Source organism: Pongo pygmaeus, chromosome Y (assembly GCF_028885625.2).
Source record: "Pongo pygmaeus isolate AG05252 chromosome Y, NHGRI_mPonPyg2-v2.0_pri, whole genome shotgun sequence".
In the NCBI taxonomy this organism is placed as follows: domain Eukaryota; kingdom Metazoa; phylum Chordata; class Mammalia; order Primates; family Hominidae; genus Pongo; species Pongo pygmaeus.
In genome coordinates, this window is record NC_072397.2 from 16,376,534 (window position 1) to 16,397,399 (window position 20,866).

General features: G+C 38.5%; 1 pseudogene; it reads right to left on the bottom strand.

Annotated features, from left to right (window-relative positions):
* LOC129025697 (syncytin-1-like) overlaps nt 1–20,866 on the bottom strand; it is a 56,240-nt pseudogene that overhangs the window by 3,951 nt on the left and 31,423 nt on the right.

Genomic DNA, 20,866 nt, shown 5'->3' on the forward strand with positions numbered 1-20,866 from the left:
TTAGTGTATATAATGGTCTGGCTATTTCATCATACATGTGAATTCATATTCAGCAGAAACCTGTTATGTCAAGTAACCCTGTTAGTTGCTTTAGGGTTTTGTGATGAGGATAAGCCAGTATAGGCTAGATATGTCCTCACTGATGGCCCTGGTGCTTTTGGATAATTTTAGCCCTAAGTATTTAACCTGCTGTGAACAGAGGTGAGCCTTTGGTTTAGAAAACTTGTAGCCACAGGTAGCAAAGAAATTTAAGAGTGCTTGGGTGGCTTGATGGCACAAGGTTTCTGAATGAGTGGTTGAAAGTAAATCATCCACATACCAAAGGATAGGAGTGTCCAGGTATGAGAATTGGCTCAAGTCTTGGAATAATGCCTGGTCAAATTGATGGGGGCTATCCCTGAACCCTTAGGATAAAACAGTCCAGGTAAGTTGAGATATTGGGTTTGAAGGATCTTTAAAGGCAAACAAGAATTGAGAGTCAGGATGTACAGGGATGCAGAAAAAGTCATCCTTAATGTCCATGACTGTAAACCACTCTGCTTCCTCTGGTATTTGGGAAAGCAGAGTATACGGGCTAGGTACAGTTGGGTATAGAGGTACAACAGCCTCACTGGTAATCCTGAGGTCTTGCACTAACCTCCACTTCCCATTGGCTTCCTGTATTCCTAAAATTGGAGTATTACAGGTGTTATTGCATGGTTTTAGTAGGACTTGGACCTTTAGGTCCTAACAATCTTTTGTGTCCTTGTTGGGCCTTGGTTCTAAGGGGTTACTGCCTTGGTGGGGAAAGGAGGTGGAATTCTTTAGTTTATCTTGAACAGGGCAAAAATTCTTTGCTCATCCATATTGTCCTTCTGTTACCCAGACTTCAGGATTAATTCCTTCCTCAATCAAGGGACAATAAATAGGATGCGTGTTCCTTCTCCTATGTTCAGGTGTATAATGGCCCCTGCTTTTGCTAGAATCTCTCTCCTTAACAAGGGAGTGGGGATTTCAGACATAATTAGAAAAGCATGTGAAAAGAATAAAGCTCTCCAGTCACAACTTAGTGGCTGGCAGAAGTATCTAGTGACTGGCTGTCCTAAGACCCCTTGGATAATAACAGATCTGGAGGACAGTTGTCCAGGACAGGAGAGTAAGAATGAGAAGGCTGCACAAGTGTCCAGGAGAGAGTTAACCTACCGGCCCTCAATGATAAAGCATACCTGGGGCTCTGTGAGGGTGATGGCATTGGCTGGCACTTATCCCAGGCACCCTCAGTCCTACTGCTGGATCATCTGGTTAGTGGTTTCTGACTCAGAGGACCTTCATCCCCTGGGGCAGTGGACCTTCCAGTAATTACCTTGACATAAGGGGCATGGTTACTTCTACTTGGACAATCTTTTCTAAAGTATCCTTGTAGACGCTACTGGAAGAAACCATATTAGGCATTCAAATTGCTCAGGTTTTCCCTTTTCCAGAGCCTCCAAATTCCACTTGCCTGAGCCCATGCCTAAAGCAGTGGTGTTTTTTAAATCCTGTTTGTCCCATTCTGCCTGCTTCTCCTGATCTCTATATTATTAAAAAACGAGGTTGCCAAGTTCAATAGGGTTTCTAAGTTTTGCTCCAGGCCCAAGGCAGACTTTTGCAGTTTTTTTTTTCTATGTCTGCAGCTGAGTGAGTGATAAACTTATCCTTTAGGATTAGTTGGCCTTCAGTAGTGTCATGTGACAGAGAAGTTTGCTTCCTCAGTGCCTACTTTAGTCTCTCTGGAAAGGTAGTAGGATTTTCTTCCCTTCTGTGTTATAGTGGACATTGTTGAATAATTCATAAGCTTCTTCCTAGTTTTCCTTAGTCCTTCTAGCATGCAAGTTAGCAAATGTCTGCAGCACCAGTCTCCATGTTCTGATTCTGTGTCCCAATGAGGGTCTACACTGGGAACTGCCTGCTGGCCTGTGGTGAATCATTCTCTTTCCTCTGTTGTCATCCTATCATTGACCTGACTAAGACACCAGAGATCACTAAACTCTCAGGCTGCAGTTATGGTGGCACTTCTCTCATTTATGGTTAGTATCTGATTTAGCAGTAACATTATATCTCTCCATGTCAGATCAAAGGATTATCCTAACCCTTATAAAATTTCAATATAGCTATCAGGATTATCTGAGAATTTACCTAGGCCTATTTTAATTTTCTTTAAGTCTGAGAGAGAAAAAGGTACATGCACTCTGGGTGGGCCAAGTTCTCCTCTTTTCACTGCTTGGAGGGGGCATAATCAGGGAATATTGACACTCTTTGGTTCATTGTTTACCCCTCTGTCTATCTTCTTTTGGACAATTTGGGTTGAAGGGGGGTTCTTATTAGTTGGGGAAGGAGTCAGGGGGATGCTGAGGTAGGGAGGTAGACTCTGAGGGCTTCCTGTATGGCATAAATCACACTTTTTACATAACTGAGAGTTGTCTCAATGAAAAGAAAGTTTGTACATATGGCACTTCACTCCATTTGCCTTCTTTTCTACAAGAGAGGTCAGCTGTAAGATAGCGTTATAATTTATGCTTCCCTCAGGAGATCACGTTTCTCCCCCTTGAAGAGGATATTGTGGCCAGGCAGTACTGCAGAAGAATATAAGTTATTTCTTTCTTAGTGTCTGAGGGTCAAATTTGTCCTAATTCTCCAGAATACACCCTAGGGGCATTTTTGGCTTGGGTGGAACATTTCCCATCTGAAAAAAGAACATAGGGATGCCAGCACCCCTAGTCATTTTCTGATGAGCACTAGTCCTAGAGCATCCTCTATGGCCTTAATGCTTATTCCTTTCAAGGACACATTAACACCCATGGACCTCTGCTTATCAGATTAGTAGCACTCACTGATGTAGCAGTCCTGCACCTGTTTTCCTGCCTCTCTTGAACACAAAGAAAGGGGTCCCAGCTGCTGGATTCTAGTGATCCTTTAGCAGATTGTCCAACATTGCCTTTGCACTCAGGGGTGAGCCCTAGAGCTGGGCTGGGTTCCTGAGTATTTTATAACAACCCAGCTGCCCCATCAGGATGCATTCCCATAAACAACAGTTCTTATGCAAATTCATTTCAGCAAACTTTTTGAGTCAGGATAGTCTTTTGATTCTGTAAGTATTTTAAAGCTTGGCTGAGTGCAAACAGCTCCCACATTTGAGGATACCAGTTATTCGGGAATTTTTCTAACTCTGCTTCCACAAAAGTCTCCATGTCAATTACTGAACACCCATTGTGTTTTTTTCCCCAATCGCCTGGGAGGAACCACCTATCATCCTGTCCTGAAGGGAGTTCCTCCTAGGTCTAGTTGGACCTTTGTATGGTAATTAAGATTTAAATACCCTGTTAGGAAATCTGCTGAGTTAAGGGAATTATCAGGGGTTGGAGTTACATTACCCTTTTCTAACATAATAGCCCCATACTTTTTAAGATTTTTGAATTAGTAAGCTACCTTTTTACTTTTTTTTGACTTAGAATAATTCTGAACTGGTGAGGTGTACTCACAATAAGGTTTCTTCTAAAAGTTACTTTTCTACTTTTAGCAAAGCAAATTTATCTGGTTTTACATTAAAGTTAAAATTTCTAGAAGTTATCATTGTAACATGTAATTGAAACAACTGGAAGTAATTTTACATATGTGGTGTGTAAGAACAGTCAAAAGTGTTTTTTAATAAAAGATTATAAAAAGGCATGGAAATATAAATTATTGCATAAAGTCAATTGTTTTGAACTAAAGAAGATAGAGCTAAAATTTCAAACAAATTGTAGAAGCTTTGTAAAAATAAATCTTTCTAAGAAATCAAGTGTGTGAACATTAATTAAATTAAAAAAGTTTTTATATATGTGTTTTGTAAATTGTGCATTAAAATAAAAGTACAAGAAGGGATTCTTAAGGCACTAATCTGCTTTTTAGCAAAATTTGTAAAGAGTGATAAAAGTTTATTGCTTCTCACATTTCTAAGTCATCATTTTTGTTAAATAAGTAATTTATCTAAAATTTTATTTCATAACATCAACTGTTTTCAACTTCTAACATGTAGTATCTGTCTCAAAATTAAACTTTAGTTACAAAATTGTCTTTTCTAATTCCTGACTTCTGGATGCTAAGGAGTGCCCCTGGAGTATCCACAAGTGAGTTGAACAGGATTATATGACAAGTTTAGCTTTATGGAATTGTGAATATGGTGCTCAATATTCTTAACATGATATTTTGGTGAATAATATTAATACCTCTTCCAAAATTTAAAGGGATTTCTAAAATTCTAATGTCTGAAATATGTGCTATCAAACACAATTAAAGTTGTTATATTAAGATATTTTAAACCACATAAATAACAAAAATTGTTTGTCAATTATGTTATTAACTGTAATTACTCTGTGTATTTAATTATACACAGACAATTATTGTCTTGTATTTTTTTTTCAAAAAATGTTTTTTAATCAGCTTTAGAAATTTGACAGGTACTCTCAAATTCTGCCTTCTGAGAACTTTAGATCTTGTGACATTGGAATACAGAAAGTACCCACAGGACTCATGAAGAGCTAAAATAATCATGACTATCAAATAAAACAAGACTCAACTAAATGGACTGACCAAATAGAAAACTGAAGTAATCTTTCTTACATTTGCTAGTAACACTACTAAGTCAAGAAAACTCATTTTCAGCTCTTTACAGCTTTTCATACGTAAGTTGTACTCCTGTGAATAAAATTTGGAGCATGCTTGCCTCTTGTTTTCTGTATTCTTCAGAATTTGAAACATAGTTGAGTGTATTGTTAACTTATACCAATATACCTGATTGCATTAGTCCATTAATAATCCATTTTCTTGATGTGCTGCTGGATTTGGTTTGCCAGTATTTTATTGAGGATTTTTGCATCTATGTTCATCAGGGATATTGGTGTAAAATTCTTTTTTGTTGTTGTGTCTCTACCAGGCTTTGGTATCAGGATGATTCTGGCCCCATGAAATGAGTTAGGGAGGATTCCCTCTTTTTCTATAGATTGCAATAGTTTCAGAAGGAATGGTACCAGTTCCTCCTTGTACCTCTGGTTGAATTTGGCTGTCAATCCATCTGGTCCTGGACTTTTTTTGTTTGGTAAGCTATTAATTATTGCCTCAATTTCAGAGCCTGTTATTGGTCTATTCAGAGACTCAACTTCTTCCTGGTTTAATCTTGGGAGGGTGTATGTGTCAAGGAATTCATCAGTTTCTTCTAGATTTTCTAGTTTATTTGTGTAGAGTTGTTTATACACTTCTGATTGTAGTTTGTATTTCTGTGGGATCCATGGTGATATTCCATTTATCATTTTTTATTGTACCTATTTGATTCTTGTCTGTTTTCTTCTTTATTAGTCTTGCTAGCGGTCTATCAATTTTGTTGACCTTTTCAAAAAACCAGCTCCTGGATTCATTGATTTTTTTGAAGGGTTTTTTGTGTCTCTACTTCCTTCAGTTTTGCTCTGATCTTAGTTATTTCTTACCTTCTGCTAGCTTTTGAATGTGTTTGCTCTTGCTTCTCTAGTTCTTTTAATTGTGATGTCAGGGTATAAATTTTAGATCTTTCCTGCTTTCTCTTGTGGGCATTTAGTGCTACAAATTTACCTCTACACACTGCTTTGAATGTGTCCCAGAGATTCCGGTACACTGTATCTTTGTTCTCATTGTTTTCAAAGAACATTTTTATTGCTGCCTCCATTTCATTATGTACCCAGTAGTCATTCAGGAGCAGGTTGTTCAGTTTCCATTTAGTTTAGCAGTTTTAAGTGACTTCCTTAATCCTGAGTTCTAGCTTGATTGCACTGTGGTCTGAAAGACACTTTGTTATAATTTCTGTTCTTTTACATTTGCTGAGTAGTGCTTTACTTCCAACACTGTGGTCAATTTAGGAATATGTGCAGTGTGGTGCTGAGAAGAATGTATATTCTGTTGATTCGGGATGGAGAGTACTGCAGATGTCTGTTAGGTCTGCCTAGTGCAGGGCTGAGTTCAATTCCTGGATATCCTCGAAACTTTCTGTCTCATTGATTTGTCTAATGTTGACAGTGGGGTGTTAATGTTTCCCATTATTATTGTGTGGGAGTCACATGAAGAAGCTTATCCACAGTGATCAAGTAGGCTTCATCCCTGGGATGTAAGGCTGGTTCAACATACACAAATCGACAAACATAATCCAGCATATAAACAGAAACAATGACAAAAACCATATGAATATCTTAATAGATGCAGAAAAGGTCTTTGACAAAATTCAACAACACTTCATGCTAAAATCTCTCAATAAATTAGGTATTGATGGGACATATGTCAAAATAATAAGAGTTATCTATGAAAAACCCATAGCCAATATCATACTGAATGGGCGAAAACTGGAAGCATTCCCTTTGAAAACTGCCACAAGACAGGGATGCCCTCTCTTACCACTCCTATTCAACATAGTGTTGGAAGTTCTGGCCAGGGCAATCAGACAGGAGAAGGAAATAAACAGTATTCAATTAGGAAAAGAGGAAGTCAAATTGTCCCTGTTTGCAGATGACATGATTATATATCTGGAAAACCCCATCACCTCTGCCGAAAATCTCCTTAAGCTCATAGGCAACTTCAGCAAAGTCTCAGGATACAAAATCAGTGTGTAAAAATCAGAAGCATTCTTATACACCAATAGCAGACAAACAAAGAGCCAAATCATGGGTGAACTCCCATTCACAATTGCTTCAAAGGGAATAAAATACCTAGGAATCCAACTTATGAGGGATGTAAAGGACCTCTTCAAGGAGAACAACAAACCACTGCTCAATAAAATAAAAGAGGATACAAACAAATGAGAGAACATTTCATACTCATGGTTAGGAAGAATCAATATCGTGAAAATGGCCATACTGCCCAAGGTAATTCATAGATTCAATGCCATCCTCATCAAGCTACCAATGACTTTCTTCACAGAATTGGAAAAAACTACCCTAAAGTTCATATGGAACCAAAAAAGAGCTGTCATTGTCAAGACAATCCTAAGCCAAAACAACAAAGCTGGAGGCATCACGCTACCTGACTTCAAACTATACTACAAGGCTACAATAACCAAAACAGCATGGTACTGGTACCAAACCAGAGATGTAGACCAATGGAACAGAACCAAGCCCTCAGAAATAAGGCTGCAGATCTGCAACCATCTGATCTTTGACAAAACTGAGAAAAACAAGCAATGGGAAAAGGATTCCCTATTTAATAAATGGTGCTGGGAAAACCAACTAGCCATATGGAGAAAGCTGAAACTGGATCCCTTCTGTACACCTTATACAAAAATTAATTCAACATGGATTAAAGACTTACATGTTAGACTTAAAAGCGTAAAAACCCTAGAAGAAAAACTATGCAATACCGTTCAGGACGTAGGCATGGGCAAGGACTTCATGTCTAAAACAGCAAAAGCAATGGCAACAAAAGCCAAAATTGACAAATGGGATCTAATTAAACTACGAAGCCTCTGCACAGCAAAAGAAACTACCATCAAAGTGAATAGGCAACCTACAGAATGGGAGAAAATTTGTGCTATCTACTCATCTGACAAAGGGCTAATATCCAGAATCTACAATGAACTCCAACAAATTTACAAGAAAAAAACAAACAACCCCATCAAAAAGTAGGCAAAGGATATGAACAGACACTTCTCCAAAGAAGACATTTATGCAGCCAAAAACACAAGAAAAAATGCTCATCATCACTGGCCATCAGAGAAATGCAAATCAAAACCACAATGAGATACCATCTCACACCAGTTAGAATCACGATCATTAAAAAGTCAGGAAACAACAGGTGCTGGAGAGGATGTGGAGAAATAGGAACACTTTTACACTGTTGGTAGGACTGTAAACTAGTGGAAGTCAGTGTGGCAATTCCTTAGGGATCTAGAACTAGAAATACCATTTGACCCAGCCATCCCATTACTGGGTATATACCCAAAGGATTATAAATAATGCTGCTATAAAGACACATGCACACATATGTTTACTGTGGCACTATTCACAATAGCAAAGACTTGGGACCAACCCAAATGTCCAACAATCATAGACTGGATTAAGAAAATGTGGCACATATACACCATGGAATACTATGCATCCATAAAAAAGGATGAGATCAAGTCCTTTGTAAGGACATGGATGAAGCTGGAAACCATCATTCTCAGCAAACTATCACAAGGACAAAAAACCAAATGCCACACGTTCTTACTCATAGGTGGGAACTGAAAAATGAGAGCACTTGGACACAGGAAGGGGAACATCACACAGCAGTGCCTGTTGTGGGGTGGGGGTAAGGGGGAGAGATAGCGTTTGGAGATATACCTAATGTTAAATGACAAGTTACTGGGTGCAGCACACCAACATGGCACATGTATACATATGTAACTAACCTGCACATTGTGCACATGTACCCTAAAACTTAAAGTATAATAAAAAATAAAAATAAAATAATAATCCATTTTCCTTTTTGCAACAGGACACAGTTGTAGAAAATGGTTATTTTACCAAGGGCTTGACTGAAAGTGTACGTTATGTTTACCTTTAAGGAGTCGATCTCAACTTGGAGAACCAATAAAAGCCACTTGGAAAAACTTGCCTTGTATTTCACCTATACATTTCTTGTGGAGGGTTCCTGATCTGTTGTAAGTAAAGAATTACACTTTCTGACCCAGGAGCTCCAATTTTATCTTGAGACCATAAGAGGAGAGGATCACCCACCTCATAAGTGTTTAATGGTACAAATCTTTGGCTAGGCTCGAAGTTACGAAATCCTTTCTGAAGTTTCTTGTGGAAGACTGTTCCACCAAAGCCAATGTAAATGACCTAGGTAGAAATAATTATTCTTGCTGCACTTTGTGGAAATAATCAGAACAAGTATGAAACTGAAGCTTATTTCACAAACAACTCATTCCTATCATGATTTGTTTTTAACAAAAAAGAGGGTTGGGTAGAAAAAGAGTATGTATCAAAACTTACACATTTGTCATTAAATTCTAAACTCATTCATTGTGTGTTTTTGCCTGCATTTTAGACCAACCCTTCTTATTCCTCTGACCCAGCTAGTGGTCTTCAACTGAAGCTCAGAAGAAACAAAAAGGGACAGGTAACATAAAAATCTGGATTAACGTTCTGGTTCTGGGCAATTATCCTGCAAATCCTGCAGAGTGATGAGAATAAATAAATAACAAATTTGAGTGAGCATAAATATAGCCACTAGTTACCTGGGTGTGTCACAAGACATTCTTTTCTCTCCCTTGTGAAAAGAAGACTCAATTTCACAGCTTTGTCTTAGCATTCAGCTCATGAAAAAGAGTCCATGAATCATCTGTGACATATTTTTGTCCCAAACTCTATTCCAACCTTCAGGTTGAAGCCTTAGAAAAGAATATTGTATCTGCGAAACCCAGAGGCAGATGATAATGGAGGTTAAAAAGCACAGCACAGGTTAGCATGACTAATTTCAGCTGAATAAACCAAGCCTCTCATTTCATGGACAAAGATCGTGCTAGTATCTATGGCATACATGAGGTCTAGTGAACTCCAGAACTATTTTCAGAAACAAAGATAGGGCATATGTTGGTAAGTAAGGGCAGATATTTCCACCCCCTTAGCTTTTATTCAGGTGCTAGGTGCTGTCAAATATATGACTCCTTTCAGCACAATTAAGGGTGTGGTTAATTCCATTTGTCCCTCAGGCCTTACCAATTGTGAAGCAAAGTTGAACTGTTCTCAAAAAACAAAAAAGCAGTTTATAACCTTAAAACATTTAGGAAACCTAGAATCTGACCTGTGTATTTAGTCAACCTACTCATATATTGATGACATTTGTGTTTTACTGATAATCTTTAAGGCTGTTTTTATTTCTCAAAGAGTAAAGTCAAGTAAACTAAAGGGTACACAGCTTTTATCTTCCCTTAAAAAAATTTTTGATCCGAGTGCTAATTATTCTTTGAGTAAATATATTAGAGCTCTTTTTTATAGAACTAACACACAAAACATATAACCACACTCAGACAGACAGAAGAAAGCCCAGTGGCCATAAGATTTTTAATTTGCCAATTTTCTGATTGAATTATTGGCCTCTGCTTCGTGCATTATAGTGGCAAGACAAAATGAAGAAAAATAATTCAACTGGCTGAGAAAAAAACCTTTTCCAGGAAAAACAAGATACCAGAATAGAAAAACACAAGGTCTTTTAAATATACCTATACATTGAATATCGACTTGGAATTAAGTTGAGCACTAAGAAAATACTTCTAAATAATTTATTACCGGACTCCATCAGCACCAAACAACCAGTGTTTCTTGGTTTCAAACTTTACAAAAAGTAACTTATCAGGTGCTCAGAGAAAAAAAAAAAGTAAGGCAGTTTGTGAAGGGGAAGAGAATTCACAAATGGCAAAAGTTATAATATGAAATCAAAAGGGGCTAATTCCCTAAGCCAAAATTAAAATTGGGCCACCATTGTAAAATGGCAGAGGCTAAAATAAAACATTGCCACGTGGGTACAAGTCATGTTCCTAAAATCACAAAAGATGGAGGCCTGCAGGAGAATTTTCTAATAACCATAGAGAATCATATAAGCATGCCAGATTGGCCACAGCTGAAACCATCCTCACAAATACTCTTCCACAGTTAAAACTGTACAACAAAATAAGCTTGTTTTTTTTGTGGTCCTAGCCCAGCAAAATATTTTCTAAGAGATTTAAAAAAAAGGCATTTTACTTAAAAGTATACTGCTGACAGGGTGAAGTAAAGAAAAAAAACAGAGCCTTGCACAGTGGCTCACACCTGTAATCCGAGAACTTTGGGAGGCTGAGGCGGGTGGATCACGAGGTCAGGAGATCAAGACCATCCTGGCTAACATGGTGAAACCCTGTCTCTACTAAAAATACAAAAAATTATTCGGGCATGGTGGCGGGGGCCTGTAGTCCCAGCTGCTTGGGAGGCTGAGGCAGGAGAATGGTGTGCACCCAGGAGGGGGAGCTTGCAGTGAGCCGAGATCGTGCCACTGCACTCCAGCTTGGGCGATAGAGCGAGACTCCGTCTCAAAACAAAAGAAAGTCTTAAGTATATGACAGGAAAGAAATTTCCATTCTTATGCAAATATGTTCCTTGAACAGAGAAAAAAAAACTTAATTGCTATTGGATGAGGCTGCATAACTTGGTCAGTGAAGGGGAAATACCATGAATGTTTGGGATTTTGCAGCCTAGAGGAGATGGGGGCGAGGAGCTCTCATTCTCCTTTTTATCCCACATGTGCCTGGGGCTGTTGGGGTAGGATGGTGCAGTTTCTTCTACCCTCAGGAGAATTCCAAAGATAAAAAGGCTTACAAACCCAACAGAAAATTATTATTATTTTTTGTTTACGTCTTATTCATCCTCATGCCCTAAATCTAGACAACAAATATTATAGAACTTTCTCCTTAGTGCAGATAAAACCAGGATCTTGTCATATAACCAGGAATGAAAAGGCCAACCGATCACACTGAAGAGTGGAGAGTAAAGTTCACTGGACAAAAAGGAAAAAAAAAAAATCTCAGCAAAATAAGAGTGACTCCTGTTAACAGGCCCCCACCTTACAGATTAATGAACACCAGTCACCACATAGCAACTGAAGAGTCCAGGCTCCTCAACTGCCTAAAGTTGTGAATTTCTATGACTCCTTTTCCCAGTGTACAACTTGGAATTATTCAGAGAAAAACAATCAGGAAAGGCGGACTTCATCTGAAACGAGCAGTCCAATTTTTCTGCCTTCAGGCATTTTTGGCTTGAAGGAGTGGTTTCGCTGGGACCCTTGACTGTCTCCTGTCTCTATTACTCAAATAAGAAAAGGTCTTTTGACTATCTCCTGTCTCTATCACTGAAAGTGAGAAACAGTATTTTAAAAACTGGGTTGGAAAATACTGAATATCTGAATTATAAAATGAAGTTGAAGCTTACACGAGCATGAACTTAAAATGAAATGACATTTTTTATAGCTGTTGTAAATAATTTATTTCTTGAATTTATTTTTCAGGTGGCTTATTCTTGGCATAGAATGCTCCTACTAATTTTTGTATGTTAATTTGTATTCTTGTACTTTATTCAGTTTGTTTACTAAACCTCAAAATTTTTACATAGTATTGAAATTTTGCTACATAGACAATTATGTAATTTGCAAACAGACGATCTGACTCTCTTCTTTTTGTATTTGGATGTCTTTTATTTTTTTCTCTTGAAGAAATGATCTGGCTATGAGTTCCAGTGTTCAGTTGAATAAAAATGGTAAAAGTAGAAATCATAGCCTGGTTTCAGGCTTAAATAAAATGCTTTCTTCTTTTCCTATTCAGTGTGATAATAGCTATTAATTTGTCATATTTTGTGTTAACTGTGTTGAAGTACATATCAGCTGTACCTAAATTGTTCAGTGGTTTTAATCAAAAAGACAAGTTAATTTTCTTCAGAGACTTTTTCTGCAACTAGAATCAAAAACAGAGTTGCCTAGCAGTAAACTTAATTAAAAACATAAACATTCTCTACACTTTAAATTATTAAACATTGATGAAGAAACTAAAAAAAATGAAAAGTCAGAAATATTTTTGCATGAGTTATAAAATATATTTTTATAATGGCTATGCTACTCAGTGTAATCTACAGATTCAATGAAATCTCTATGAAAATGCCAATGACATTTTTTTCACAGAAATGGATAAAACTGGTCTAAAATTTATGCAGAACCAAAAAAAAAAAAAAACTTCCCAAAATAGCCATAGAAATCTTGTGAAAAAATAACAAAGCTGAAAGCTTCAAACTACATGACTTAAAGATATACTGCAAAACTATAAGAAGTAAAACGCTATGATAATGTCATAGAAAACAGACACATAAACCAAAGTATTCAATGATCCCAGTAATAAATTCACAAATCTAGAGCCAAGTAATTTGCAAGTTTTTTAGAACACATAATTAAGAAAAGACAATTTTTTCAATAAATAATTCTAGAAAAGTTGATTATTTAAATACAGAGGGATATAAATAGATGCCTACCTCTAAACATATTAAAACAACTTACTTAAAAATAAATAGAAGTTGTAAATATAAAACTCAAACTTATAAAACTATTTGAATAAAACATCGTGTAATTCTTTACCAAATAGGAGAGAAAAAAGTTTAAATAAGACCTCAAAAGCACAGGGAACAAAAGCAAAAACAGACAGGTGAAATTACAGAATCTCAAAAAAAAATAAATAAATAAAACAAAGCAAAAATAAATTAACAGAATGAAGAGAAAACTTCTAGTGTGGGAGAATATCCATATGACAAGGCACAAAATTAGAGGATATATAACAAACTTAGCAGCAAACATAACACACGATTAATAATAGACAGGAAATCTTAACTGAAATTTTTCCAAAGAAGACTTACAAATGACCAAGTACATGCAAAGGTGCACAACATTATTAGAAAAATGCAAATAAAAGCTACAATAAGATAACAAATCACTCCAGTTAAAATGACTATAATCAAAAATTAAATGTGCCAGTCCCTTTCAACAGGAGGCATTGTGACATATCTTTAGGCCTATCATTTCCATTATATGACTCTCCGCTTCTGCTTGGAAACTGCCCAAAAAGGACATTGTGCTATACAGCTGGGTGTAGCCCCAAAGTTAAGTCCCTTTTCTGTTAGGAATTTACCTTTTTTATTTTTTTGGTTGGTATGGTCTTGATTTTTTTTTTCTTTTTATTATTATTATTATTATTATTATACTTTAGGCTCTATGGTACATGTGTGCAACATGCAGGTAAGTTACATATGTATACATGTGCCATGCTGGTGTGCTGCACCCACCAACTCGTCATATAGCATTAGGTATATCTCCCAATGCTATCCCTCCCCCCTCCCCCCACCCCACAACAGTCCCCAAAGTGTGACGTTCTCCTTCCTGTGTCCATGTGTTCTCATTGTTCAATTCCCACCTATGAGTGAGAATATGCGATGTTGGGTTTTTTGTTCTTGCAATAATTTACTGAGAATGATGATTTCCAGTTTCATCCATGTCCCTACAAAGGACATGAACTCATCATTTTTTATGGCTGCATAGTATTCCATGGTATATGTGCCACATTTTCTTAATCCAGTCTATCATTGTTGGACATTTGGGTTGGTTCCAAGTCTTTGCTATTTTGAATAATGCTGCAATAAACATACGTGTGCATGTGTCTTTATAGCAGCATGATTTATAGTCCTTTGGATATATACCCAGTAATGGGATGGCTGGGTCAAATGGAATTTCTAGTTCTAGATCCCTGAGGAATCGCCACACTGACTTCCACAAGGGTTGAACTAGTTTACAGTCCCACCAACAGTGTAAAAGTGTTCCTATTTCTCCACATCCTCTCCAGCACCTGTTGTTTCCTGACATTTGAATGATTGCCATTCTAACTGGTGTGAGATGGTATCTCATTGTGGTTTTGATTTGCATTTCTCTGATGGCCGGTGATGGTGAGCATTTTTTCATGTGTCTTTTGGCTGCATAAATGTCTTCTTTTGAGAAGTGTCTGTTCATGTCCTTCACCCACTTTTTGATAGGGTTGTTTGTTTTTTTCTTGTAAATTTGTTGGAGTTCATTGTAGATTCTGGATATTAGCCCTTTGTCAGATGAGTAGGTTGTGAAAATTTTCTCCCATTTTGTAGGTTGCCTGTTCACTCTGATGGTAGTTTCCTTTGCTGTGCAGAAGCTCTTTAATTAGATCCCATTTGTCAATTTTGGCTTTTGTTGCCATTGCTTTTGGTGTTTTCGACATGAAGTCCTTGCCCGTGCCTATGTCCTGAATGGTAATGCCTAGGTTTTCTTCTAGGGTTTTTATGGTTTTAGGTATAACATTTAAGTCTTTAATCCATCTTGAATTGATTTTTGTATAAGGTGTAAGGAAGGGATCCAGTTTCAGCTTTCTGCATATGGCTAGCCAGTTTTCCCAGCACCATTTAGTAAATAGGGAATCCTTTCCCCATTTCTTGTTTTTCTCAGGTTTGTCAAAAATCAGATAGTTGTAGATATGTGGCATTATTTCTGACAACTCTGTTCTGTTCCATTGATCTATATCTCTGTTTTGGTACCAGTACCATGCTGTTTTGGTTACTGTAGCCTTGTAGTATAGTTTGAAGTCAGGTAGTGTGATGCCTCCAGCTTTGTTCTTTTGGCTTAGGATTGACTTGGTGATGCCGGCTCTTTTTTGGTTCCACATGAACTTTAAAGTAGTTTTTTCCAATTCTGTGAAGAAAGTCATTGGTAACTTGATGGGGATGGCATTGAATCTGTAAATTACCTTGGGAAGGATGGTCATTTTCATGATATTGATTCTTCCTACCCATGAGCATGGAATGTTCTTCCATTTGTTTGTATCCTCTTTTATTTCCTTGAGGAGTGGTTTGTAGTTCTCCTTGAAGAGGTCCTTCGCATCCCTTGTAAGTTGGATTCCTAGGTATTTTATTCTCTTTGAAGCAATTGTGAATGGGAGTTCACTCATGATTTGGCTCTCTGTTTGTCTGTTATTGATGTATAAGAATGCTTGTGATTTTTCTACATTGATTTTGTATCCTGAGACTTTGCTGAAGTTGCTTATCAGCTTAAGGAGATTTTGGGCTGAGACAATGGGGTTTTCTAGATGTACTATCATGTCATCTGCAAACAGGGACAATTTGACTTCCTCTTTTCCTAATCGAATACCCTTGATTTCCTTCTCTTGCCTAATTGCCCTGGCCAGAACTTCCAACACTATGTTGAATAGAAGTGGTGAGAGAGGGCATCCCTATCTTATGCCAGTTTTCAAAGGGAATGCTTCCAGTTTTTGCCCATTCAGTATGATACTGGCTGTGGGTTTGTCATAAATAGCTCTTATTATTTTGAGATACGTCCCATCAATACCTAATTTATTGAGAGTTTTTAGCATGAAGCGTTGTTGAATTTTGTCAAAGGCCTTTTCTGCATCTATTGAGATAATCATGTGGTTTTTGTCTTTGGTTCTGTTTATATGCTGGATTACATTAATTGATTTGCGTATATTGAACCAGCCTTGCATCCCAGGGATGAAGTCCACTTGATCATGGTGGATAAGCTTTTTGATGTGCTGCTGGATTCTGTTTGCCAGTATTTTATTGAGGATTTTTGCATCAATGTTCATCAAGGATATTGGTCTAAAATTCTCTTTTTTGGTTGTGTCTCTGCCAGGCTTTGGTATCAGGATGATGCTGGCCTCATAAAATGAGTTACAGAGGATTCCCTCTTTTTCTATTGATTGGAATAGTTTCAGAAGGAATGGTACCAGCTCCTCCTTGTACCTCTGGTAGAATTCGGCTGTGAACTCATCTGGTCCTGGACTTTTTTTGGTTGGTAAGCTATTGATTATTGCCACAATTTCAGCTCCTGTTATTGGTCTATTCAGAGATTCAACTTCTTCCTGGTTTAGTCTTGGGAGGGTGTATGTGTTGAGGAATTTATCCATTTCTTCTAGATTTTCTTGTTTATTTACACAGAGGTGTTTGTAATATTCTCTGATGGTAGTTTGTATTTCTGTGGGATCGGTGGTGATATCCCCTTAATCATTTTTTATTGCATCTATTTGATTCTTCTCTCTTTTTTTCTTTATTAATCTTGCTAGTGGTCTATCAATTTTGTTGATCCTTTCAAAAAACCAGCTCCTGGATTCATTTATTTTTTGAAGGGTTTTTTGTGTCCCTATTTCCTTCAGTTCTGCTCTGATTTTAGTTATTTCTTGCCTTCTGCTAGCTTTTGAATGTGTTTGCTCTTGCTTTTCTAGTTCTTTTAATTGTGATGTTAGGGTGTCAATTTTGGATCTTTCCTGCTTTCTCTTTTGGGAATTTAGTGCTATAAATTTCCCTCTACACACTGCTTTGAATGCATCCCAGAGATTCTGGTATGTTGTGTCTTGGTTCTCGTTGGTTTCAAAGAACATCTTTATTTCTGCCTTCATTGCATTATGTACCCAGTAGTCATTCAGGAGCAGGTTGTTCAGTTTCCACGTAGTTGAGCGGTTTTGAGTGAGATTCTTAATCCTGCGTTCTAGCTTGATTGCACTGTGATCTGAGAGATAGTTTGTTATAATTTCTGTTCTTTTACATTTATTGAGGAGAGCTTTACTTCCAAGTATATGGTCAATTTTGGAATAGGTGTGGTGTGGTGCTGAAAAAAATGTATATTCTGTTGAATTGGGGTGGAGAGTTCTGTAGATGTCTATTATGTCTGCTTGGTGCAGAGCTGAGTTCAATTCCTAGGTATCCTTGGTGACTTTCTGTCTCGTTGATCTGTCTAATGTTGACAGTGGGGTGTTAAAGTCTCCCATTATTACTGTGTGGGAGTCTAAGTCTCTTTGTAGGTCACTCAGGACTTGCTTTATGAATCTGGGTGCTCCTGTATTGGGTGCATATATATTTAGGATAATTAACTCTTCTTGTTGAATTAATCCCTTTACCATTATGTAATGGCCTTCTTTGTCTCTTTTGATCTTTGTTGGTTTAAAGTCTGTTTTATCAGAGACTAGGATTGCAACCCCTACCTTTTTTTGTTTTCCATTTGCTTGGTAGATCTTCCTCCATCCTTTTATTTTGAGCCTATGTGTGTCTCTGCACGTGAGATGGGTTTCCTGAATACAGCACACTGATGGGTCTTGAATCTTTATCCAATTTGCCACTCTGTGTCTTTTAATTGGAGCATTTAGTCCATTTACATTTAAAGTTAATATTGTTATGTGTGAATCTGATCCTGTCATTATGATGTTAGCTGGTTATTTTGCTCATTAGTTGATGCAGTCTCTTCCTAGTCTCGATGGTCTTTACATTTCGGTATGATTTTGCAGTGGCTGGTACCGGTTGTGCCTTTCCATGTTTAGCGCTTCCTTCAGGAGCTCTTTTAGGGCAGGCCTGGTGGTGACAAAATCTCTCAGCATTTGCTTGTCTGTAAAGTATTTTATTTCTCCTTCACTTATGAAGCTTAGTTTGGCAGGATATGAAATTCTGGGTTGAAAATTCTATTCTTTAAGAATGTTGAATATTGGCCCCCACTCTCTTCTGGCTTGTAGGGTTTCTGCTGAGAGATCCGCTGTTAGTCTGATGGGCTTCCCTTTGATGGTAACCCGACCTTTCTCTCTGGCTGCCCTTAACGTTTTTTCCTTCATTTCAACTTTGGTGAATCTGTCAATTACGTGTCTTGGAGTTGCTCTTCTCGAGGAGTATCTTTGTGGCGTTCTCTGTATTTCCTGAATCTGAATGTTGGCCTGCCTTGCTATGTTGGGGAAGTTCTCCTGGATAATATCCTGCAGAGTGTTTTCCAACTTGCTTCCATTCCCCCCGTCACTTTCAGGTACACCAATCAGACGTAGATTTGGTCTTTTCACATAGTCCCACATGTCTTGGAGGCTTTGCTCGTTTCTTTTTATTCTTTTTCCTCTAAACTTCCCGTCTCTCTTCATTTCATTCATTTCATCTTCCAGGGCTGATACCCTTTCTTCCATTTGATTGCATTGGCTCCTGAGGCTTTTGCATTCTTCACATAGTTTTCGAGCCTTGGCTTTCAGCTCCATCAGCTCCTTTAAGCACTTCTCTGTATTGGTTATTCTAGTTATACATTCTTCTAAAATTTTTTCAAAGTTTTCAACTTCTTTGCCTTTGGTTTGAATATCCTCCCATAGCTCGGAGTAATTTGATCGTCTGAAGCCTTCTTCTCTCACCTCGTCAAAGTCATTCTCCATCCAGCTTTGTTCTGTTGCTGGTGAGGAACTGCGTTCCTTTGGAGGAGGAGAGGTACTCTGCTTTTTAGAGTTTCCAGTTTTTCTGCTCTGTTTTTTCTCCATCTTTGTGGTTTTATCTACTTTTGGTCTTTGATGATGGTGATGTACAGATGGGTTTTTGGTGTGGATGTCCTTTCTGTTAGTTTTTCTTCTAACAGACAGGACCCTCAGCTGCAGGTCTGTTGGAGTACCTGGCTGGCCATGTGAGGTGTCAGTCTGCCCCTGCTTGGGGGTGCCTCCCAGTTAGGCTGCTCAGGGGTCAGGGGTCAGGGACCCACTTGAGGAGGCAGTCAGCCCATTCTCAGATCTCCAGTTGCGTGCTGGGAGAACCACTGCTCTCCTCAAAGCTGTCAGACAGGGACATTTAAGTCTGCAGAGGTTACTGCTGTCTTTTTGTTTGTCTGTGCCCTGCTCCCAGAGGTGGAGCCTAGAGAGGCAGGCAGGCCTCCTTGAGCTGTGGTGGGCTCCACCCAGTTCAAGCTTCCTGGCTGCTTTGTTTACCTAAGCGAGCCTGGGCAATGGCGGGCGCCCCTCCCCCAGCCTCACTGCCGACTTGCTGTTTGATCTCAGAGTGCTGTGCTGGCAATCAGCGAGACTCCGTGGGCATGGGACCCTCTGAGCCAGGTGCGGGCTATACTCTCCTGAGGCACCGTTTCCTAAGCCCGTCAGAATAGCACAGTATTCGGGTGGGAGTGGCACCCCTGGAAAGGGAACACTCTGACCCCTTGCACTTCCTGAGTGAGGCAATGCCTCGCCCCTGCTTCGGCTGGCACACGGTGCACCCACCCACTGACCTGCGCCCACTGTCTGGCACTCCCTAGTGAGATGAACACGGTACCTCAGATGGAAATGCAGAAATCACCCATCTTCTGCGTCGCTCACGCTGGGAGCTGTAGACCGGAGCTGTTCCTATTCTGCCATCTTGGCTCCTCCCCCAGGAATTTACCTTTAAGAAGAACATTGGAACATTTCCATCTTAGCATCTAGGTTATGGGGCTGTCATGCCGGCTTCATTACCACAGAGTAAATTCTGACATATTCCTAAGCACAGCTTAGAGGCATGTGGACCCCACAAATAGGAGTAATTTTGACTACTGTACTTTGCGTTAGAAACACAAGTGATATTTTACATCCCTTTCTGGTAAAAAGGTCATAGAAGATTATAGCAGTCTTAGACAATTTACAGCCCTTGGCTTGTACAGAAAGTGTTATAGCAGAACATTGAAGAAAGATGAAATTGTGAGTCTCATATGCACACCAAGCTGACAATAAGGACTGCCATGTCTCACATATATGAAGCCAACTGTCACTCATGGAAACAGGACATGCTATTGTAAATCTAATCTCTGAAGTACTATGCCAGTGTGATTGTGATAAGAATCTTTACTGAGCATCTGTGTAATTTGACTCTCCAGGCTGAGGTGACTTTCTTGCCTGGGTCCTTCTCTCAGTAAGAATTGTGACATATCACTGTATCTAATACCAGGTGATGTTACAGTTTTACTTGGACCGTGCCCACTGACATCAATGTGACATATCGCTGTGTTCACTAATTAGGTGACATAACTGTGTTATATGTCTGGGTACAGCTCCCAGTTAATGTGACCCTCCTTCCTAGGTTCTGCCTAGAGAGGGTATTACAACATGACATGTACCTTGCCACATCACCTAAGTGATATTATGCTTTTGCCTAATTATTTGCCCACAAATGGGACTATGATAGATACCTTGCTTTAGCTGACAGGAATGATGGCCAAATTTATTTTGAGATTCAGTGAATAGAAGATATTTTGTCTCTCATTGGCAGATTAGGGCAATGGGTAAAATCCTGGGTTGCATATTTGTACAAAGCTCACAGAAAATTAAAACACTAACACATATGTAACTCCTTGAGTGGTAAAAATAATTTCATAACGAGGCTCAGCAAAAAGTTAAGATTGTGACTCTCAGTTACGTACCCAGATGAAATTCAGTGTTGTCACCATCCCAGATTGACAAAGTGCAAGGTTGACATATTGAGTCAAACAAGTACAAATAGTACAAAGATGGAATTGTGACTCTCATATGTGG